At 40.8% G+C, this 24,548-nt stretch overlaps 1 protein-coding gene across 30 annotated transcripts in view; it reads right to left on the bottom strand.

Annotated features, from left to right (window-relative positions):
* Nucleotides 1–24,548, bottom strand: part of CELF2 (CUGBP Elav-like family member 2) — a 641,808-nt gene that overhangs the window by 215,156 nt on the left and 402,104 nt on the right. The gene's annotated exons all lie outside the window — the stretch shown is intronic.

The raw sequence follows: 24,548 nt of genomic DNA on the forward strand, positions 1-24,548 counted from the left end.
ATGCTGATGATGCTATCCTCAGTGAATTTAAAACACCTAAAAAGGCCAATTTAACAGTAAATAAACCATAATCTTGATTTTCCTTTCCAAAACATAAAAAACAACAAAGTGCTTATATATTATTTTGGCAAGAATCACTATGACCTCCAGGTTAGAATGCAACCATCTGAATTTTAAAATAAGAAGATATTGATTTATGGAGTCATTGAAAATTGTGTTTCCCTGTTTGTTGGTTTTCCAAACACAGGTAGTAAGGCAAAGTGTTTCTGGAGTCAAGACACAGTCTTCAGATATGCGCTATACGTGTGGAAATGCATTGCATTTACTCATTATGATTCAGTTTCAAAGATAGCTCCCTTCATAAATTAGCTTGCATTTGCCATACCTTTTTCTATAAATCATTTGTGTTGCCCAAACTTCTCGTCTCACAGATGCTTGCATTAAAATAGATTATTACCATTGCTTCTCCCATAAACATCGTTGTCTACATTTTACTGCCACTTGAATTTCTTCTCCTAAAGGAACATAAAGACATCTTTCACTATCCACCACATCTACTTCTTCCTTTGCTATCAGAAAACATAGAAATAAAAAAGCAATAGACACAGCACACTTTCGGCCCTTCACTTTCATTACCAGTTGGAAAGTTGATGTACCACTCTGAGCCTGACCAACAGTGCTAGACCCTCTCATGTGAATGTGCGTGTGCAATGAGGTGACACACACGTGTGTACTGTGCATATGTGTACCTACGTATATGTCACTAGGAATGTCACCATGTCCTCATCTTTCTCTAACTCCTGCAGCTTCTGAGTCCCTTTCCCATGTTGCATAACCCATCACCTCAAATTATTCATGTGTCCCTAGTGGAATACAATCTCGATGGTGCTTTCTACACCCTGAGATACATCTTAAAGAAATGAAAACACTCGCTATTCCCAAGCCTGAGATGAAGAATATGCCAAAGCCTACAAAACAGGATTTTCTTGAAAGACATTTGCACCCAGTAAAATGGAGCAAATTCAAGAGCAGCAGCTCGGGGTCTGCATAGACATGGACTGTGGATAAAGTTCTGCTGTACTATTCCACGTATATGTCAAGGTGCAAATATCAAAGTGGTCTCCTTGAAAGCCAAAACCAGAGACGGGAAACAAGCTGTTAAGTAGATTTTAAAAGGTACTCTGAGTTATCCGTCAAATATGTGGCCTGTTTTCCTTACAAAAACCAGGCCATGCACACAGGCTGCACTGTCAGAGAATAGGTCTCTCCACCAAACATTTATTACTACAAGTCAGCCAAATTCAAAAGATACAACTTCTACTGCTTTATATGAGAAATCTCTTTCTAAGATGTGTCACTGTCTGAGGTATTGATTCGTTCTCAAATTGCCTGTGGAAACACACTGAGTTTTGGCGTATCCAACATGAACTTGGGGCGCTTTGCCTGTAGGACAGACATAGCACAGGAAGACACATTCACATGATTTCAATCATTTTTCATCTCTAACCTCTATGACATAGGCCACGTTGCCTATCTGAAAAGAGAGACTGCCTTCATAGCACAGACAAGCATTTAGAATCCTCTTCAATCCACAACCAAGAACAGTTACCCTTTAGGGAAAAAAAGAAACATAAATCCTCTTTGTGATTGACAATAGTTTTCCTCTAGAACTGGTGGGCTTTGCTGGGAGGAAAGAAAATTTCTCGGTCTATGAGACAGATTTTATTGAATGCAGATCAAAGAAAAACTAAGCTTATTCTTATGAATCATTTTTAACTACATCTGAAAAACACTTATCAGTAACAAAAGCATCACAACAGAATCCACTCCATGAAGGTACTTTACTTTTAAACATCACTAGATGACCTACCCGGTGAATAGGGAGATTGTTCAACAGTTTTGTTTGGTCGATTTGCCTATTTTAATCATAGAAGTTTTTAAAAATAAGTAAAGCCATCCAGTGGGAAGATGAAGATTAACACATTAAAAGGCCCAGAAAGTCTCTGAGCCCCTGAATAAAAAAGCACTCCATTAATAAATGCTACATATTATTATCTCATCCAAGTATTTCAAATCACTTCCAAATGACAGCTTCCATTTCAGAGGTAAGTAGCAGAATGAAAGAGTGGAGAGTACATCCTTACTCAAACCCAATGGAACTCAGAGTGGGGGAGGCTGAGCTGATTATCTTCCAGCCTCACAATCCTTCTCCCAAAATTGCCTTGCTGGACGTTCTGTAGTTACACAGTTTCTAAAGAATTCAATAAAATGCTCATTACAGTGCTATGTTTCCAATGGCCTTGCTCCTTGTTAGTGGGGGTCTAGGCTTCCAAGCTCTCGGGCATGAAATGAGGTAGTGGTTAAGGTCAGGCTTGCAGTTCCTTGACAAGTAGAAACTGCCCCCGGATGAGGCTTCCCATGGGCACACTGTACTCTGGAATTCCGGAAGAAAGGGGACTTTGTTGGTGCACTGCTGAGAGTGCCAATGACCCCGGAGAACACTATCAATGTCACACTGGCTGCCTTACTGCCTTCTCCCCACTAATCCAACACCAAACAAGATGCACCCAGACCTCTTCCTCTCCTCTCCAACGCTCTGCCTAGGGGCCTCCATTAAAGCTCCTCTGTTTTTACTCCCTGCGTTAATATATTTTGTCTGGACTTAGGTAGAAGACGGGACAAGTGGTACTAAGTGTTGGATGGCTTCTGAAAACTTAATTATTTCACATTTCTTTTTTCTGTTCCACTCAATGAAGGGGATAGATTCTCATACACACACAAAAAAAACATACCCTACTAATGCACCTAAAGATGTAATGTACCTAGAAAAGAACACAAACCAGATTTTTTAAAAACAGGGTCTTGCTCTGTCACCCAGGCTGGAGTGCAGTGGCATGATCAGAGTTCCCTGCACCCTTGACCTCCCAGACTCAAGTAATCCTCCTGCCTCCACAGCTGACCTCCCCTCCCCAAGCAGCCGAGACGACAGGAGCATGCCAACATGCTCAGCTCATTTTTTGGAATTTTTAATAATGATGAGGTCTTGCTATGTTGTCCAGTATGGTCTCAAACTCCTGAACTCAAGCCATCCTCCTGCCTCAGCCTCCCAAAGTGCTGGGATTACAAGCATGGGCCACGGCTTCCAGACCAGGTTCATTTTTTGAGACACAGATTAAACTACAAAGCATCAAGAATCTACTCCTGTCACACTGCCTTCTCACCTGCCTCGACTCCCACCCACTTCTTAAACTGCTATGAATAAATTCCTTTTTGCTACAAAGGGGGAGGGGGAAGGAAACATAAAACATATGCATGCAGTAGTTAAGGGAAATAACCAGCCTGCAGAGCACATGCCTTGCTCCTTCAACCAGGTTAAAGAGAAGTAACCAGAAACTCACACAACTTTCACAGGCAGGAGTAGGCTGTGAGGGGTAGACAGGCTGAAAAAAATCACCTGCTCTAACCTGGGAAAGGAAAGGGGCAGCCCAGGGCAATGAATTCAGAGAGCGCCCCTAGCTGTGCCAGAGGAAACCCGGCCACGATCCTGTGTCTGTCATTGGTATGTGACTATGGGCACTGTGATCTAAGTTTCAGATTCATGTGAAAATGATAACATGGGGCAGGCAGGATTTAAAGGCTCTTTCTTGAAGCTTTCAAAGTCTAGATAGAATCTTAAGTCCATTCACCACGTATGTGAGGCTCCACAGAGTCCTGGTATCACTGCTTTCTTGGAGGTCTTTACCCATGATGCCCATGTCTGTTTGCTATTCCAGAAACAAAATCAGAGTCCTACAACAGATTCATGGATATGTGGCAACTTGTTATATATAAAGGTAGCAATACACATTAGAGGACAACAGATGAAAATACTTAGGAGATGGTACCGTAAAAACCAGCTTACTATTGAGATAAAATGGTGGATCCATAACTTACTGCCACAAAAGCAACAACAACAGAAACACAAAAATCCCTCCCTTCTGAGGGCCGTAAACATCTATCTACATATGAGGTATACCTATGCAACTAACAGAATTAACTGCTAGAAAATATACTTGATAGCTTGGGATGAGGAAGAATTTTTTTAAATATGATTTAAGTCATCAAGGAGTACATTGACAGATCTGCCTGCAAAAGACACAGTAGACAAAATTGCAAGACATTTGCCACATCTAAAAGTGAATAGAGAATTAATACCCAGACTATACAAGAGATTAACAAAAAAGACAAGAAACCAAATAGAAAAACCTGCATACGATACGAACCAGTAATTGAGAGAAGGGAAAATAATCCAAACAGCTAAGAAGTTTATAAGAAAAGGTCAATCTCACCAGTAATCAGAGAAATATAAATGAAAATGACAATGCTATAGCTATCAGATTAGAATGAGAAAGTCAACACCAAGTGGAGATGTGGGGAAACAGGAAACCTCATTCACAGCTCCTGGGAGTATGAATGGATCCAGTCATCCTGGAGTGGATCTCCCACACTTGGTGAAATTAAGTGTGCTTGAGCCTGAGAACAGAACTAGACAAACTCACCAAGCTCATGCTTGTGAGGGGTATGTGCGCTCCTTGCAGAACTATGGGAAGTATCTGGGAATGGGAGGCAGCTGAGGGTGCTATTACCAAGAGAAGGAACAGATAGCAACTGGGGGATCTACATTACAGGACCCATGCAGCAGTCAGAAGCAAGGAGTAAGATGCACATCTGGCAACACAGGCAGCTCTGAAGACAATACAGGCTGAAAAAAATTAATTAAAAAAACAGTGAACCAGAATCTGCGATCCCACTCTTGTAGATTATAAAACACATTCATGCAAGTAGTTATTTTTCTGGGAAACATACACATTTAAACAAAGGGTTCATGCATTCTAACAGTCACCTGTGAAGAGAATGAGCAGGGGAGTAAGGGATGTGAAGAAAACAAAATGAGAGCATGCTCACATGGCATGAGGAGGAGAATTTTGCACTGTGTATTTGCAGATGGCAGGAAGGAGTGGGAAGATGGGAGTGGGAAGATGGGAGTGGGGAGATGGGGGAAGGGGCAAAGGTGGCAGGGGGGAAGAGGAAGGGGCGATGGGGAAGAGGGAAGAGCAATGGGGAATGGGAAGGAAAGAGAACGAGAAAAGGGAGGAGATGAGAGAAGGGAGACAATAAGCCAAGAAAGGAGATGAGAAAAGGGAGGGGGAGAAGTGGGGGGAAGAGAGGGGAAGAGAAGAATGGACGGGGGAAAGGGGGAGGGGGAAGAGTAGGGGGGAGGAGGAGGATGGGGAGGGAGAAAGGGGAGGTGAGGGGGAGGGAGGGGGAGGGAGAAGTAGAGGTGAAGGGGAGGGAGGGGGAAGAGGAGGGGAAGGGAAAAAAGCGGAGGGGGATGGGAAGGAGGTAGGGGAGGGGGAGGGGAAAGTAGGTGGAAGGGAGTGGAAGGGGAGGGGAGTGGAGGGAGAGGGAAGGGTTTAGCCTGGTGCTGCCCCTCCCAGGGAAGCCAGGTGCTGCAGGTTCGCCACAGCCCCCCAGTTCTCCCCAAAACCAGCACTGCTCACATGGCCTCAGGGACAGCTGAGTTAGCTGCCTTGCTCCTGCTCCCAGTCACTCATTGCTGGGTGGCAACAGCTTGCTAAGCAGCCTCCTGAGCTGTAGCAGAAACTGAGACTTGTAGCCACACAGCTCCCTGAGTACAAACCATGTTAATTGTTATTTTTTTTCTTTTTAATACCAGGCATAAGCCCAGTTCAAGTGGGATGTGTGGAAGGGCTGTGCTCCCTCTGCAATCTGCACTGGCAGGGGATAACCAGGCAGGGAAGGGAAGCACTGAAGCTCTCTGCAGGCATTGGAGGTGTTCCGACAGCCTTCCTGAAGGGAGGTGTGGACAGTAAGCCTGAACTGAGAAGCACCCTGCACTGAGGCGTCACTGTCCCCAAGGACTACAGCACTCAAAATCCCATGCTGTGTGTAGACAGAACCACAACTGCAATCCCGTTCCCTGCTCAGGTATTGGCTCCTTCCACAAAGACCACAAGTACAAGTCATGACTGTTTACTCCATGGAGTATTCATTGTTCTCTTTAGGTTAATTTTTCATCCTTGCTTAAAATATCTACTTCAAATGCTGAAGGAATTCCACCCTGGAGAGTGCTGGGTTCTTGTTGCCTTTCCGTAGTTCTACAGAAATGAACATATTGCTCCTGTTTCAAGACTAGTATTAAAAATGCCAAGACAGGCGGAGCGCGGTGGCTCATGCCTATAATCCCAGCACTTTAGGAGGCTGAGGCGGGCAGATCACTTGAGGTCGAGACCAGCCTGGCCAACATGGCAAAACCTCATCTCTACTAAAAACAAAAAATTAGCCGGGTGTGGTGGCACGTGCCTGCAATCCCAGCTACTTGGGAGACTGAGGCAGGAGAACCGCTTGAACCCAGGAGGTAGAGGTGACAGTGAGCCGAGATCATGCCACGCACTCCAGCCTGGAGGACAGAGCAAGACTCCATTAAATAAATACATAAATTAAATAATAAATAAATGTAATAAAAGTGCCAAGATGACCAAGTTCTGGGTTCAGATTTTTTTTTCCTGGCTTAAGCTTGTCTGTAAAGTGGAGTTTACCTTCTCAAAATGATCAGGGTGTATCTGATGAGGAGTCCATGTGGGAATAAGAACTTTCCATCATTTCTCTGCAATATAAAGCCCTGGTAACCAGTAACAGCATTCTATCAAAGAACCAAGGCAATACTTGAATCACTTTGATTCTGTGTTTTCATTACAAAGAATCTCTAAGTGAACCACACACTATATACTGTCAGTTAATAAGTGCTATGAAGAAATCTAAAGAAGGGAATGAGGTAGAGTATGATTGGGGTGTCATATTATAGGGGTTGGGATAGTGGAGACTGGAGTACAATCTCCAGCGGGTAGGGGAGCCTGCAACCTCTGTGGACAGCAGGGGAAGATCCCATAGCAGAGATGCCTGAAGGTATCTGAGGAGCAGCCAGGGTGCTAGAGCAGAAAGCTGCAGAATGACCTGGCGAAGAGAACATGAGATGGAGAGAACATTTAGTGTTAGCTGGAGGAATGAGAGAAGGAATTAGGTTAGGTACTCAGAATCCAAAATGAAAACCCATTCACCACCACTAGTGGGCAACTGAAAAACACAAATTATGTCACAAAAGGCAGGGGCTGAAGACACATCCAGGAGTCTCTGCTGTCTTGGAGATAATGAAGTCATACCCAAATCTTTTGGAAGGGTAAGAGCAAGAGCAGTGAGTATGTCCTATTCTGCTCCACGAACTGTTTTATGGTTTTACAAGGAAAACAAAAAAAAAGGTCTCCCTTAGTCTCCACATCACTTTGGGATAGGTAACTCCCAACATCACTTTGGGATAGGTAACTTAATTATTCCACTCTACAGATGAGGAAACTAAGCAAACGGATGAATTTAAAGCACAGGAAGCAAACTGATAGGAAGTAAGGTCAATTCAAACCCAGCCAGGCTGGCTCTAGAATCGTTATTTTCAATCAGGACTATAGGCAGTAAAGAAAACACTACTTTGTTTTTCACTTAGTGAAAAATCAGAAGATATCATATTTAACCTGACTTAAAGTTTCATTTCCCATCAGATAACCCAACTGGTATGTTATGGATCACTGCTTCAGTTTTGCTAATCAGGAAATCACAGCGTTGGAAAAAAGGTTGCTTGGGCAAGCTACATCGCGGCTGAACCAGGGTTTTCATTCTTTGACAGTGGACCAGCTTCAGAGAAGATGATTATACAACTGTAATCAGCAGCTGCTCCTGTATCTCACTTTTCATACTCCTCATGAGGTCACCTCTGCCTGCTACATGCTATATGGAGCCAAACTACACACTATCCACATGCGTTGATACTGAGGCACTGAACATGCCATTGTTTTCCTAGATGATTCCTATCTTATCAACTCCAAAGAGCATTATTTAGAAAATGAATTGTATCTTGTTTTCAATAATGTTTTAACTTAGTGCACTTGGTGGACATTTTTCTTAGTTAAGAGTATTTTGTTTTTTTGGAGACAGGGTCTCATTCTGTCACCTAGGCTGGAGTGTAGTGGCACAATCATGTCTTACTGCAGTCTTGACCTTCCAGGCTCAGTCCATCCTCCAGTCTCAGCGTACCATGTAGCTGGGACTATAGGTGCACACCACACACCTGGCTAATTTCTGTATTTTTCGTAGAGACGGCATTTTGCCCAGACTGGTCTTGAGCTCCTGGCTTCAAGCGATTCTCCTGCCGTGGTCTTCCAAAGTGTTAAGATCACAGGTGTAAGCCACTATGCTTGGCTCAAGGGTCCTTCTTATGGCCTGGTAATCCCGGAAAATACTTACGTTTGTAAGGTCAATTTCATCAGAGTATTTTGTACATCATTTCCTGGAAGTTGAAACTCATATTTTAAAAATCTGATTATAGAGTTTGATCACCTGACAGGTGATTATAATAGACTGTAGCACATAACAAAATGCAAGTAAATAAATCAGAAGGCAAATAAATAAATCAGAATATTCTTTAAAAAATTACCTTCCTCCAAATATACAGACATGTATAATCTGACATAATTTATGGTATATCAAACATAGTTTGATAGAAACAGCAATCAATATCAGTGATAATCAGATTAATGCTGGAGACCAAATAATAAGAGCAAAAGGGTAGTACCAGTCTATATTTCTTCCACTAAATAGCTGTCATGCTTTGCTGAATCAAAACAGAACAACTGACCATAAATATTATAACCTGCATTTCTCACACTTCAGGAGAGGATAAATTTAGGAGTCATTAGATTCTACTCTTCCAGATTTTTAAATATACAGTAATTTTAGCCTTCACATTCCAGTAACAGTGTCATGTCTCAGTAAAGTTTTTACTTCAATCTTTCGGGCTATCTAACTACATCTATATACAAATTCACCCACGTTAGCTATTTGTTGAGTATTTACTGGGCTTCTATTGGGAACCAGTAATCAGAACTCAATCTTGAGGGTAAGACAAACATAACTAATATCACCCATGCAACAACAAATCAAACATGAGCCAGGCACAATGTTATGTTTAACGTGTCAAGAGCTGCATGTGGTTCATCTCAGATAATCATGACAACCCTTTGAGAAAGGTAGTTATAACTCCCTCTTTTGCGTATGAGAAAATTTGAGGTTCAGAGGAGCAGCTAATGTCTTTTTCTTTTAATTGATTACTTTAAAACTGGCATAGTTTGAAATCCATTGAAGTCCTATTTTTGCCATGGACGGGAAAGAAGGCATAAGTAAAAGCTAATGCTACTCTCATGAATTCATTTTTGCTTAGGTAATGGATTCACTGGATTACAGTATGGTCTATGAATGTCAAATTCAGAAATTCTGCAACTTCAGTGTAGTAAGTAAAACTGACAGGGACACTATTAGTCAACCACAGTGGCTTTTCAAGAGCTGTACCATGATAATTAGTTCAGTAAAGGGCCATGATGCTTCTAGACAAAACACAAAAACACCCTTAAAAACACATTTTTACAATTTGGACTATTACTTTATTATGGGAGTTTGATGCTTTCTCCCAGGAAATTGCTTTAAACCAGGATACCTCAGCAATAATGGTATTTTCCTGTCATTATCCAAATTGTCAACAAAAGTGAAGATCATTATAATTCCATATATGATAGAAAGAATGGTGCTGTAAACTAGATTCATTTCCCACAGGATGGTATTAAAGGAAAATTATTCCAGGCAAGGGAGAAATGATGCTCTGTATGCCGAGGTTACAAGTGTTTCCATTGTGCTACAGCGGTAAAATCCTATCAGTCAGTCAGTTAGTTAGGACGGATCCTTGCTGTGTAGAAAGCACAGCTAATTTTCTACAAAGAAATTTGAGATCTGATTTTTGAGAAAATTGAGGCACAACATCTGATTATGCCTGAATCAGTGCACAAAGTCATATATGTTATTATCCACGTTGTCCATTTCTCTACCCTTGAAACCCTCTCATGTTTTGGGTTCTTTGACATTAACACCACCGTGGTGCTCTATGTCTGAAGAGCTATTCCTCTCTAACTTCTTCAGTCTCATCTTCTTAATCCCAGCTCAAGAAACATGAAGCAATCTTATTCACACCGATGACTGAAATTACTCCTATATACAAACAGTCACAATTTAGATGTTCAACCAAGACCTTTCTTACGACATACAGATCTGTACATCCTATTTTCCATTTGACATTTCCATTTAGATATCTCAAAAGTATTGCAACTCACTCCACCTATCTGAAGCCTAATGTTGCTGATCATTCCCTCCAAACCTGATTCTCTTTCAGTGACTAGCTCTCTAACATCACCATTCTTTCAAGTACACCAGTAAGAAATCCTAGAATCATTTATACCTTCATCTCTTGCCCTCCATATCCAATTCATAATAATGTCATATTGATTTTCCCTTCTAAATCTCTCTTGTACACCCAAGTAAAAGAAACAGCATTCAGAAACAAAGCATTTTAGAAACAATCAAGTCTCAAAATCTAACTAGATAGCCCCAAAGGTATTTAACGGAATACACACCTCTTTGCCTGGTGTTTCAACATGTTGTCATCTGCATCCTAATATGGATTTTGTTTCATTGAATGAAACCTTCCAATTCACAAACAAAAGAAAACCAGACAGCTGGTATATGAAACCTCCCATTACAACAAACACAGAAAGAGAGTTACTTTGCTTTTCCTACCTCCAAGGTACCTGCTCATTGGGTTTGCAATATTAAACATTGTATTGTGCTTTAAAAACATCTCATATTGTACAATGCTATGGGAACTCTTTGTGGACAGGAAAAAACCTGCACATTTTTCATTCATGGACTTAGATTTAATGTTTGAATGGTGGGGAGTGGTATGAAGTAGGGCAGATAGGTTGAATATCATCTTTTCTTTCAAATATAAGAATGAATTGCACAGACTTCTTAAAGTTCCCTTTTCATTTCCTAGAGAGTATAATCCACATACATTTATTAGGAACACACATGTGGTTCTGAATGAAGGTATCCTGCCACTTATTAATAATGTATGTTAAGGACTTATCCATGTAACCAAAACCACCGGTACCCCCAAAACTACTGAAATAAAAATTTAAATTAAAAAAAAAAAAAGCATGTGGACTTCCTAGAAAAGAAAAAGGGCAGAGAGGATTTTCTATAATTAGCATCACCCTTAGCTGATATTCCACAGCATCAACTTGTTGGCCCTGGTTGACTATGCACTATAAACTTTTTTATTTAAAGACAGAGTCTTGCTCTGTCGCCCAGGCTAGGGTGCAGTGATGCCATCTCGGTGCACTGCAACCTCCACTTCCTGGGTTCAAATAATTCTCCTGCCTCAGCCTCCTGGGTAACTGGGATTTTATAGGAGTCTGCCACCACACCTGGCTATTTTTTGTATTTTTTAGTAGAGGTGGGATTTCACCATGTTGGCCAGGCTAATCTTGAATTCCTGACCTCAGGTGATCTGCCCAACTCAGCCTCCCAAACTCCTGGGATTATAGGTGTGAGTTATCAAACTCCAATAGGGATAACTATATAACATAATACATTCCGTTTTACCATTAAAAACAGTAGCAACCTACCACTTTATCACAAAGATTCTGCAATTTATCCTAATGTATAGAAATAAAATATTTCACAAAGAAAAGCCAAATATATAGGGGTAACAAAGAAAAGTGTTGAGGAATAATTTTACCTGATTGTGAGATACAGTGACTATAAACTTTCTGTAAAATTAAGTTACATTGGTGTTAATGCTGCCACAACTTATCAGAAGTGGAAACAGAAGGAAACTCTGGAAATCTATGCTCATGAGCTAGTCCTCTTTTTAATCCATGTCTAAAATGTATTTGTCTAAGGCAAAGACCTAGGAAAGAGCCAATGAACAGAAGAAGAAAAAATCGACCCCAAGGTAATTTTAAATGAGAAATAAAATCTTCAGGGAAGCCATGCCAGCATTTATTGAAAAACAGATTTTTCTCCTTCAAAAATGTTATTAAAAAATACGAATGTTTTTGTGACTTATTGCCAAGTTTATTTTATAAGCTCTCTGCTACTCGGATGTACCATACTGTACAATGTGATGGATGGGGGCTATTAATCATTTTTACTGAAGTGCAGAACAGCCCATGCAACACACTGGCATTAAAAAAAGGTGAAGGTATTCTAAGAGTACATTCTTTTCCTCATAAAATCACATTTCATGTATCCCTTGGCTTTTCAAAGAGTTCCTTCCAATTGACTCACATATTTTGCTGGTCCCGAAAGATGGGATGCTATGTGGGGTAAAGGGTTGTCTTATGGCCCCCATGAGCATAGTCCTAATTCATTCTCTGGCCAAACTTGTATCTGAAGTTATCTGTGCGTTTCTTATGGTGAACCTTATTTGCATTTGTTATCTGTATTTTAAACCAAATCCAGTTTTAAACATCCTCCTGCTGGACTGTACCCAAACTGAGGGGATGAGAGAGGTTCGAGGAAGCTGCTCTTATGCGTGGCCTGCTGCCCAGGTAGAATTATCACCCGGTGCAGAGCCAAACCTTGGTCAAATCAGCTGTCCAGCAGTTCACAGAAATTAACCACACAGATAAAGGACAAAGTGGCAGTTTACAGAAGGGTACGGCCAGACATACGTTAACCAGGGCCTTTGTTATATCTACAAAGAAAACAGTGTGCTCATGACACATTTATGCTTAGCATGTATTTGTCTAAAATGGGGAAAAAAAAATCAGAGTGCCCACTGTTCCTTTTTAAAGGAGTATGTGATGATTTCTGTGTCTGTTATTTCCTTTTGGGTCCTATTCCTCATCCATTCTTTCCTTCCCTAACTGTCCCTTCCTCCATGATTCCTTTTTCAAGGCTGAAGAATCATTCTCTCTCTCCAGTAGGCGGGGGTCTGAGCTCATGAAAATGCTCTTGACCTAAGGGCAAATGGAACTGAGCAAAATGGAGAATTAGACACCTGCCTCTACTTGCTACGGCTTGGAGACAGGGTCTGCTGCTCTCAGCTGAACACAGGAAAGAACACACTGGCTCCTGACCCATCACAGAAAGACAAAGTGATGGCTTGCCAAGTGCCTGTTGCTGCTCATGGCATACAACATCCTACTCCTCAGCCTCTTTGTCCCCGTCCTAAGACTGTCCTTCACTTGGCCCATTCTATCTAAAATATGGGCATACAAAACACACCTCATCCTTCAAACAGACAACACGCTAAACCTTCACTAGCCACATGACTTTCTTTCAAACATCATCCTGAATGTGCCTTCCTGGTTAGTGTCTAGGAACGGCCTTGGTTTAGCAATGAGGCCTCAGCCTGTGGTGAGTGCTGTTACTCTGGCTTTGACTGTAACACAGTCCCTGCAGCATGGCATCCGGTCCTCCCTGACTCCATGTGTTAGATGTCATGCAGTCAGTGGCAGCATGGGTTAAACCCCAGAAGGGGCTGGAGGAGGGACCCAGCTACAGCCCATCTGGGAAGTCCTTGATGAGAGATAATGATGGTGACAGAGGTTAGTCGACCAGAGAGATCCACCATTTGGGGATGTCCCTACCAGTCTGAGTATAGTGTGAGGAAAACCCCTCAGAAACTCAGGAACCCAGGAGGATTTTAAAACCTGGAAGGAAAAAACAAAATATGCTATACATGAGCAGTTGGTGACAAAGAACGGAAACAAAAGCTTGGTTTTCAGAAGTATAAGGTCAAAGGTTGTTAGTGATGGTGCCCTGCTACCCACTGTTGAACCAGAGCACTCGATTCCCTGGTCCCAGAGTCAGGGGAGAGCAGAACCTTATTATAACCCAAGAGGCTCGAGGCAGAGAGATAGAACCAAAAGGTCGTATCACTGGGTATTTTATTTTCCCAGACTGCATTTCCATCTCTTATGCGTATCTCTTCTCCTAAATCCTCCCAACTCAGAAATTTACTTTTAAATCTTCTGACCTTTCTTCAAATAGAACAAGATTGGACAAAGTGTTTGAAAAGCAAATGGAAGTATTTTGTGAATAATTACTCAAAGAGAAGACATATATTTTCAAAGGCAAGTTTTTAATGTTAATGGTTCAATGAAATCTCTCTCCTATCTTTGTTTTCTTAATTTTTACTACAAACATACCATGAAAATGAATGTGATGGGCAGTTCTACTTTTGTAGGGATACTTATGGGAAATACTATAAATCACTAAATTGCATTAACTAAAAAAGGATTTGGAAACTGCCCAGTGAAAATATCATCAGGAGAATTTTGTGAGGAACAGCAGTACTCCTCCAGCCACATTTTCTGAGTCGGTGATGAAAACGATTCATTTCCTATTGTTTTTAACTTCCAATAGACTGGCAGGCATTTGAAGACCTAAGAAACTAGTAATATAGAAAAGAAGGAGGGAGAAGAGGAGTAGGTTAGTAAGAAGATTACGTTAGATCTCATCAGATTAAGGTCAAATATAGAATTCTTATTAGATCCCAGTTCATTTAAGTTGGGGCCATGGTAATTTGAAAGTAACCTCCATTATCCTGGTATACAGAGGACAAGTGTGCAGGTCCTCAGGGCCACACAGAGAGAGTGACTTGTTGCTTCTAAGGTTACAACCAAAAGATACTCACAATTGCTTCTGATCTGAAGTTTTTGTTTGGTTTGATCATTTTGGTCAAACTCTTTGAAGAGGGGTTCCATGGAGAAAAGCTTTGCTCATGCCCAGTCTGGCTGTACATCCAAACACAGGCTGCTTTCAGTTAGCTCCCCGCAACAGACTTGAGAGAGTGCAGCAATTTCCTTCTTTGATTCTTAACTGCTTTTATTTTCTATTTTTATTTAAGATACTTAATTTGTTTTTAGTGATTTATTCTTCTTTGTAATTAGATACAGTGATTAGCGATTATCTTTTCCTTGGCAATGCAGTTTCCCTTCAACAGAAATGAGCTTAAGTCAACATTACAGTTGCCACTAAGTGTAAGGATTCATGAAGAGGAAAACAACAGACTCCATTCCCTCTTCTGCTCAAGTAATGCAAATTAGAGGTAAGACAAAGAAAGAAGTAATTAGCAGGAGGGAGGTAAGAAAATGGATATTTTAAATGCAGAATTCATTCATAACATAGCACTTCTCAAGAGAGCTGTTCTAATAGATTACCTTCCTAAAATGCATTATTTAAGCGTTACTTGTTCAAAGGTAGAAGTAAATGCATTTCCTCTGCATTGGGTGCATAATGTGTTTCACAGTAATGTAGGTCAACACGAGGGTACTTGTTTGTTTTTGCAAAATCAGTTATCACTACCAAGGCAGGAGGAGGTGAAGGGAACTGTTAATACCTATGGATGCGAGGTAGGTGTCCAGACATACTTTCATGATAATGTACAATAAATATGGCAAAATATTATACTGTAAATTATAAGGATATATATTTTTTAAAAGATCATTTTACTCTAAAAGTCAGCTAAAATAAATGCATCCTTTTTCACAAGGGAGTTTCACAAGTGGTTTCATCATTTTCTTCCCGATTCTAAATGTTGGCCTCATAATTTGTGAGAATTTCATTTTGAAGTGTCTCCTGTCATGATGATGAATGCCAATGCCTGCATCTCCTAGGGGGGAGCACTGCATGCCTGCCTCTGTCACTGTCTTTTTCTGGTCTCCAAACAAAAATTTTACCATAACCTCTTTCAACAGGCCTTTTGCCAAGCTGGGAGGCTGTTTCCAAGTGACAACTCCTTGTTACAGTTAAAAATGTAGGCAAAAGATATGCAAGCTTACATACCTCTGTTAAACCTCAGCTGCCCTCCCCCTGCAGGTCATGGATTTAAAAACATCCCTTAGCTTCATCTCAGCTCCAGGTAAACTCATGAGCCACTGGACAAAACATGCCTAACACTGGGGCACTCAGACAGCGACATGCAGTCACAGATGGGACTCTGCCATGGGACTCAGTCATGTCAATCCAAAGGACACATTCTGGAATGATACAGCACACAACCGCCAGCCAATATGCTATTTCCACACAAATGCAAGAATGCTCATTCTAATGAAGTCACAAGCTCTGCTTAGCAGCCTGCTAACCATGTGTCACATATGCATGCTTCTCTTACAAAAGAGAATCTCAAGGTATTTGGCTAACAAGCAAAGGAAGAAACTTCGTTTTGTACACCCCCTGCACAAAGTATCACAGGAGCCAGGGATCAGGGCCAGTGTTCATCTGGGTGCCTCGTTAAAAACCGAAAATGGACATAAATATAATTAAAAGCGATGAATGATTGACAGCAATGATAAACAACTTTCAAGATCAAAAGCAAATCGAATTATTACTCTACCAAAAATATCAAAATGTAATTATACTGTTTTCACACATCATTATTTGCCATTTTGGGAAATTAGAATGGACACATTAATGAATGTACAAAATGATATTCAATTAAAACAAGTGCAGTGTATCCTTCAAGGTTTTGCACTGGAATTCTGGTGAATGTCCCCTACTGAAGGGATTACACCAAGCAGTTTCATATGTGTTCCTCTGATGGCTAAGGTATTTTGTATGTCAGGGACACATTCTTCCTCATGAAGATTCAGAAACCAAATGACAGGCATGCTGACATGGACACATGATGGGCAGCTTTTTTCCCCCCCGAGTGCTTAAAACACTCTTTTCTACCTTAAAAAATAAATCAGCAGATATATTTAACATATAGACACAGCTCTCTCTTCCCTTTTTGCTTTTTTTCCCCTTCCACAAAGAAATTGCTTTCAGGAGAAAGCTGGTTGCTATGGAAGCTTTATTGTTGACCACTTCAGTATGAGAAGGTTGGAAAACATTCAACCATTTCAAGCCATCTGATTTACTAAACATTCCCGAGTTCATTATAATAAGAATGAGGAATAAGAGACAGACAAGGTAGTTTCAAAAAAATCCATGCAGCTCTTTGCCTATAAGTGGACTGCATATCCTAGTAACTAGAACCTCTGCAGCCACAGCTAATTTGGACAAACTTTTCTCCCAAAGCTATGCTTACAAATGATGGCATTTTAGAAAAATAGCACAGATTCTTATGTTTCTAAAATAACACATAGTTCTTGTCATTGTTGTGTACTTAGTGTAAAGCTAATGTTCTGCAATTCAATTGAGTTAGGCAACTAGGTCTCCAGCAAGTTAATTTGCCATAAAGACACGTTTCATAAACACCAGGGCAAATAAAGCACTGTAATACACAGAAAATGGTTTTTATAAACTGGCCTGAAAAATGGAATGGCTTCCAGTACCATGTGGACATCATCCAGTCTCTGAGAACTCATGTGGACTGTCGTGTGGTTGGTCTGATCTCATCTGTAATACCATTAGCAGAAATGAACTGTAACCAATTGTAAGTGGCTACTAATTGTCCATGACAATGATGGAAAATACTGACTCAACCTTAGAGTTAATTTAGTCTGAGTGGTAGAGATACAATCTGCAGCCGTCATAATTATATCACAAGTTGACCTTATTAGTCAGCCATTCTGGGGTTCTAACTGTAAAACAGAGATCAAGAAATACGCAGTAGGCTGAGATTACACTGACAATTTGGGCCATGTTAACGGAATTGACTGGCTGATTCAGTTGAAAAAAGGGCCTGGACAATTCAAGTAAAAAAATGGCTCCCTGATGAATCAAAATTGCTGAATTATCTTATAGTTGTAGATTATAGTATATCAACTTTGTTTAAAACTTTGCTTGACATATAGGAACAGTTTCACTGTGACGTTCAATTTGATGACTTTAAGGTAGCGATTTGCTGAAATTATGAGCTGGGATATGCATAGGGCCATTGGTTTGATTTGGTAACATCTTTCTTAGCCTTCTTCCTCCTCTTTTCCAGGTCTCTAGTTCGCATGGCATATATTTACTCACATAAATTGAAACTGATATTAGTTTAAATTTCACAATACCCTCTTTGTGAAGATAGAAATATCCACGGGTGCAGCTAAAACAATGTTGGGTGTTAGGACTTTCAAGACTAAGCCCCAACCCTGGCAATAGTCAAATGGAATTTTCACATTAACTAAGTCCCAAACACCAAACTGTGGCCCTAAGATAAGCACTGTCTGAAGAGGGAACAGACCAACTGTCCCACAAATGACTGACAGCAGCATGAACTTCTTCTGTTGAGGAAGTCAACATACCTGCAGATGCAAAAAAGCTAGAGGAGAAAATTACAAGTAACTGCATTGCTTTGCACCTATCAGCATGTTAAGTCCTTGCAGAGTAAGAAATTAAGACTGATGCCATTCAAGAAGCACAGCCTCCTATTACACATGGAATTGCACTGGGTAGCATCTGAAACACCAGGAAAAGCATTTCCCAACAGAGAAGTGCAAAGAAAAGTTGAGCTGCAAATTTAGAGGCGATAAAGTAAGATATCCGAGTCCCATGTGTGGATGGATTCACTCAGCTATGGACGGAGTGTTTAACAGTCCAGAATGCTGATGGGGTTCAGGCCATGCTATCCCAAACTGTGGAAGCTCGGCATCTGAAGAAACGGCAGAGGCAAGAGGGCCACTCTCACCTTCTTTCCTGAGGTGGAACACAAAACCCAGAATTTTCTGGCCTTGTCTATACCCAGAGAAAAGGGACATTCCTATCTCTGAACAAACAGGAACACAGAGAAGAATTTGAACTAATAAGATCTGCTAAGCCTCCTTAGTTCACTACCATGAGATCATACCCTTCTTTCCTCCAATTACACTTCTGCATGACTGCTAGAAGCACAGTTCTCCCCGTTTCTTTGGCTCTTCATTTCCTTATGAAGTCACCCATGTAACGTTAAATATATCTGTCTTCTTTTCTCTTCCTAGTCTTTTGTTATGATGGTCTCAGCTACGAACCTTGCAATGGGTGAGAAATCTTATCTCCCTTTTGATGCCTGAAATAAGGGGCAAGGTCTGAGATCAAAGATAAAAGTTGTGTCCGCAAACCACCTCTTGTTTGTGTTTGGATCACCATCACTATTCCAATGAAGGAAGCTGAAAGTGGTATTACATTTCTTAAAACGTGTTTAAAAGTTCAGGGGGAAAAGCACAAATTATGTGGTGTTAAGAATAATTATCTAACACCTACTAATAAGGCAAGGTGGAAGTAGGAGAGTGTGCCCTTCCACTGTCATTCTGGGGCCCTTCAGAGGTCTGTGCAGGGATTATTTCATTCTCTCAAAAGAAGTATCTATCTCAGATTTTGCTATTTGGCCTTTGATTAGAAGTTACAGATTAATTTCTGGATGTATGTCTAGTTGAAACTATTATCCCACTAGTTATGGTTTTATTACTTTCTAGGATATTGATCAGTATTATACATGATTGAGAAATTTTATTTTGCTTTTCTCAATACCTATAAATACCTGGTTCTGCAAATGTTCTTTAAGCCAACGTTGCCATTTTACTGGTCTTCTCATTAATGGTTTAGATCTGTGGCAATTGTTCATTCTATATTTGATTGAGAGTCATGTTCTTAACTTGAAGATTTTTGACAGTGGTAAGTTCATTTTTAGTCATTTGGGAAAATTTTATTGCTTGTCTTTCCCCATTTTTCTATGGGTTAAATTTTTCTACAAGTTTCATTTCACAAAATAAGTTCAGAAACTACTAGGCTAGTAGGGGGAAAAATTCGGGTTCACCTCCTTCTTCAATTTCACCTTTCCTTGTATTGCTGTCAATCAGCAGAGAGCATGCTCGTTTGACTGCAGAAGCCTGCATTTTAATATGACCTCACACAAGTCTAGTTTACCCCGTCTTTAAAAAATGAGGAAAGGCACTGAACGAAAAGGCAAAGCACATTAATTTTCTGGAAGGGATGTGTCATGTACTCAGTTTCATTTCTTTTAGGTCCTAGGCATGTCGGGTCAGTGTTTTCTCAAGCCCAAAAAAGGCTAATTAACTTCTATAAAAGAGGCCATGTTTCTCACAAAAAATTTCATTCCTTTGCTGAACAGTTCTCCAGAGAGAACAGCCTTACCTCCCCTGTCCTGGGAGACCAGCGATTTCACTTAATGTCTTCTTTTGAGCTGACTTTAACGGGCACTTGTTAAAATGATGAAATCTGAATTTGGTGATTGTCGGGGACTGGGAGGAGCAGTTGTGCTCTAGAGTAATGTTATTTTAGGAAGCTGGTTAGACAAAAATGCAGAAGCAAACATTCATACCATAGGCTCACTGCTTTATGTCTTTTTTCTTGAAATCATCCTGTTCAAACGGAATTTCATAAGGAAACTCACAATTGATATTTAAGTCTACACATGATCTTGAACACATTAACTATGGATTATAAAAGATCTGATACTGAATACAATGATTACATTTTTTAAAAAATGACACTTAGGTGACAGAAAAAACACACAGACTTCTTCTTCTAATATAACCATCATTCCTTTATTTCCAGCCTATATTTTTTGTTTAAGGGTTGTTTACATATGCACATATGATTTTTAAAGTAGGTATCAATTTTCACCTAAACATTGATGACAGTACAACCTAACCCTCTTAAAAGTCTTGTGGAATTCCATTACATCACTTCCGTCCCAGCCCACTGCTAAAGAATAGAAAATAATAAATATTAGCCTTTTTCCTATTACTTGAATCTTAAATGGCTATAAAGTATTCTATTATGTAGATATGCCACAGTATCTTTACCTATTCTCTCACTGCTGGATATTTAGGCTGCTCCTAAGTTTTCATAATTATACATAATGCTGTAATTTCCATATGTACATTCCCAAACTACAAATCTATCTTTCAGTGTTCTCTCAAGTGAGTCTTAAAAAGCCCGAGTATTCTAACCTATAAAATACTTCTCCAACTACTCAGCATTAGAAAAGTAGAAATTCATTTGATTTTGTATCAATTTGGAGGGGGAAAAGAAATATGAAAAGCAGCATATCCAGATTCAGACAGAATTTACTTATTTTCTTCAAGTCAAAATAAGAAGTTCCTCTATCTAGGAGGAAAAAAACTACCATTTATTCTTTTAAATACAAACATATATAAAAACCTACTCTTTACCTAAGTCTTTCGCAACTACTTCTTTTACTCCTTGTCTCCCTTTTTCAAAAGGGTTCAAGGTGCTCCCTAGGCAGGCTTTTTTTTTTTTTCCAAATTTCATTTTAGACTCAGGAAGTACATGTGCAGATGTGTTACCTGGCTATACTGTGTGATGCTGAGATTTGGGATGTGAAATGATCCCATCACTCAGGTACTCCGCATAGTACCTAGTAAATAGGTTCTCAACCCTGTCCCCTTCTCTTCCTCCCCACTCTTTGGAGTCCCCCATGTCTGTTATTCCCATGTTTACATCCATGAGTATCCAGTGTTCAGCTCTCACTTTTAAGCAACAACATGTGGTATTTGCTTTTCTGTTTCTCCACTAGTTCACTTAAGATAATGGCCTCTAGCTCATACATGTTGCTACAAAAAATATGATTTCATACTTTTTATGGCTGCGTAGTATTACACGGTATACCATATTTTCTTTATCGAATCCACCACTGATGGGCACCAGAGTTGACGCCACATCTTCACTATTGTGAACAGTGCTGTGACAAACATATGGGGGCATGCAGCTTTTTGGCAGGATGACTTCTCCTTTGGATATACTTTTGATGGTTTCTGCCTTCTCTCTACCTCATTACTCTTTAAGCATTTGCTATCTGGCTTCTGCTTCCATCAGCCAATGAACTCTCTTTCAAAGACCATATACTAATGCTCTTTTCTTCACACTGTTCATTCATCTCACTATCATATTCTCAGTTTGCCACTCCCCTTCTTGAGTTCCTCATCCTGCTCTTCCAAATGTCGAGATGCCTTCAGCACTTAGACTTATATCTGGCCACCTTCTCTGCATGTATCTCCTTTCTTCAAGTCTTCAGCGTCTCTAGACTGGTGTGTAACTCCTGTATCTTCGGTTACTACAACCTCTTCACCTTCAAAATCCTATGTGCTAACCGAATTAGTCATCTTTGCTGCCGTCAGCTGCCAACCTCCACTGTGGCCTACAGTGTGTTTCAAAGATGGCTCTAGTAATTATTCCCATCGCACATGCTCTTCTGCTATGTAACCCTGGCATCCCCACCACGAGTGGCAGTCCAATCTTCTCCCCTTTAATCTGGGCTGGCTCTTAGGACTCTCCTCACCAACAGGATATGGTGGAAGTGGCACTGTTCAACTTTTGAGACTCAGCTGAAAAGGATCATACAGCTTTCTCCTGGTTCTACTGGAAGGCTCCTTCTACAGAAGTTCACCTGTCTCAAACCCAGCAGCCATCTCACTGGCAGCCCAACGCATGTGAGAGGCTCGCACATACTTCAGTTAGCAGCTCCAGATAAGCCCAGCTTTCTGGTCACATCTCCTATGTGTCCGATGTGCTAGTGAGGACACCTCCTGATGACTCCAGCTGAGTCATCTGCCATTTCAATGCTTCCAGCTGAGGCTCTCGACATTGTCAGACACAGAAAGGCCATCCATCACCTCTGTGCCCTGTCCAAATTCCTGACTCACAAGGAAGAAGTTCTATGCCACTAAGTTTGGGAAGATGTGTTACATAACAGTATCTGCCACAACCAACAAAACCACCAGTTCTTCCTGGCTCCCTCTGCCTAAGACATGTGTTTCTGCACATCCATTCACACAGCCGAGAAGCATCATCATTTGAGAAATTGAGGTGAGCAGGGGTATGCATGCCAGCTCTGCCAGGCTCTTACTCCTCTAGTCCATTCTGTAGACTACTGAATTCATCTTCTTAAACCACAGGTATAACCATGCCATGCCCTGCTATAAAGCCTTTACTACAGCTCCAATGCCTAGGGAACAAAGTCCAACCCCTTGGTCCAGCATGCAAAGACCTCTAAAATTCAGCTTAACTTCACATTCTCTGCCTTCTCTCTCATTTTCCACTGCTGATGTTCCAATCTGGTTGGAACATCAGATATATATTCTACACGTATGGCTCACTCATGCTGTTCACCCTGCCTCTCATGTCTTTTCCTCTCATGGCCATGGGTACCTCCTTTAACGCACAGCCCTGCCTCACCTGAACCACCTCAGCACTTCGCTCTCACCTCGTTTCTGGCACGCCTCACCTTTGCTTGTGTGTGGACATTTGCTTTTGCATCTCACCTCTTCTACTGAACCACAACATTCATTAAAGCCTCAAATCACATCTTAACACCTGTGTTCTCAGTGCCTAACACACTGCCTTCCACATCAAAGGCATTCAGTGATTCTGTTGTGGTGGAGAGTATATCAGAAGGACAGGCTTCACTGGCAGGAAAAAAGTTAATGATCTTCTACTCCAACATTTAAGAAACATGTATAGTGTGCAAGGCCCTGGGAAGTAGATTGGCCCTCCTGCTCCTTTGGAAGTTCTGATAAAGCCTAACTACTTCACTACAGGCAAAAGGAGAAGTCTGAAGGGAAATTCTGACTTTAGGTGCCTGGAGAAGAGGCTATAAAAGAACAGACACTTGCTAGTACTATCCAGCAATGCAGGGGGTTCAAAGGCGTGTGTTATGAGCCAATGTTTCTGTGGGTATGTGTTGTTGTGATAGGCCAATTATTCCTACTGACTGAGTAATATGGAGCCAAATCCTGTCATAAATGTGATGCATCTCATTCCAGGCCTTGCTTTAATGCATTGGCATTTTGAAAAGAAAATGATAGACAACTGCAGCTCGCTGCTGTGTGATAACAGCGCCATTTTCTACATCAGTCGAGATGCCATCAGAAGAGCATAATTTAAAAGGAGAAGCCAGTTGCTACTTCCCTTCACTTGGCCAATTCCAGTCAGAAGTGTTTCAGGCACTCAATAGACACATGTTTTTGCCCCTTGAAAAAGGTCTGGGAGTCCTAAGACTGCTTAGGTTTACTCTAGTCTAGTGTCACCTGCTTAAAAAAATGCTTTATCATCCACACCCCACCCCAATATGTACAAAACACACCTCTCATCACTTATAAATCTTTTCATTGTTAATTCAGTTTGGAAGCTGGTATATTAAGAGCATTCCTGGAATCATCCATATACCCTAGGAAGATAACCAAATTCAAACTCAGCAAAAACTCACAACACCAATGCCACCTTTAGAGATGTAACACATCCCTGACGTCACAGTGTTTTTGTACTTTGGGAGGAGGGGTCTTCCTAAACACCATCTAGAGACTGGAACGGCCCAATTCTGTAGCCTCCTGTGGCCCCAAGTATCTCAAACCCACCTCACAGCGACAGAGTGGCACATAAGCTAGTCGCAAGAAAATCAGAAAGACTTAATTCTTCCTTGAAACCCAATCCTCAAGGATCAATTTTGCCATCAGTGGTTGCTCCCCCATCTTCTCCCGCCCCTTTAAGAAATCAAGAAAACACCTTTCCCTGGAATTTGTAGAAATATATTTTTACATGAAATTTTATTTTGGTCTAACCATGCAGGAAGCTATTACCCATCCATTATCTTTATGTGCGTGATTAGCAATAATAGCTGATTTGTGAAGTTATCTATTACGGGAAATAATCAA

This window comes from Sapajus apella, unplaced genomic scaffold (genome assembly GCF_009761245.1).
Source record: "Sapajus apella isolate SASKATOON/1434 unplaced genomic scaffold, GSC_monkey_1.0 scaffold100, whole genome shotgun sequence".
In the NCBI taxonomy this organism is placed as follows: Eukaryota; Metazoa; Chordata; class Mammalia; order Primates; family Cebidae; genus Sapajus; species Sapajus apella.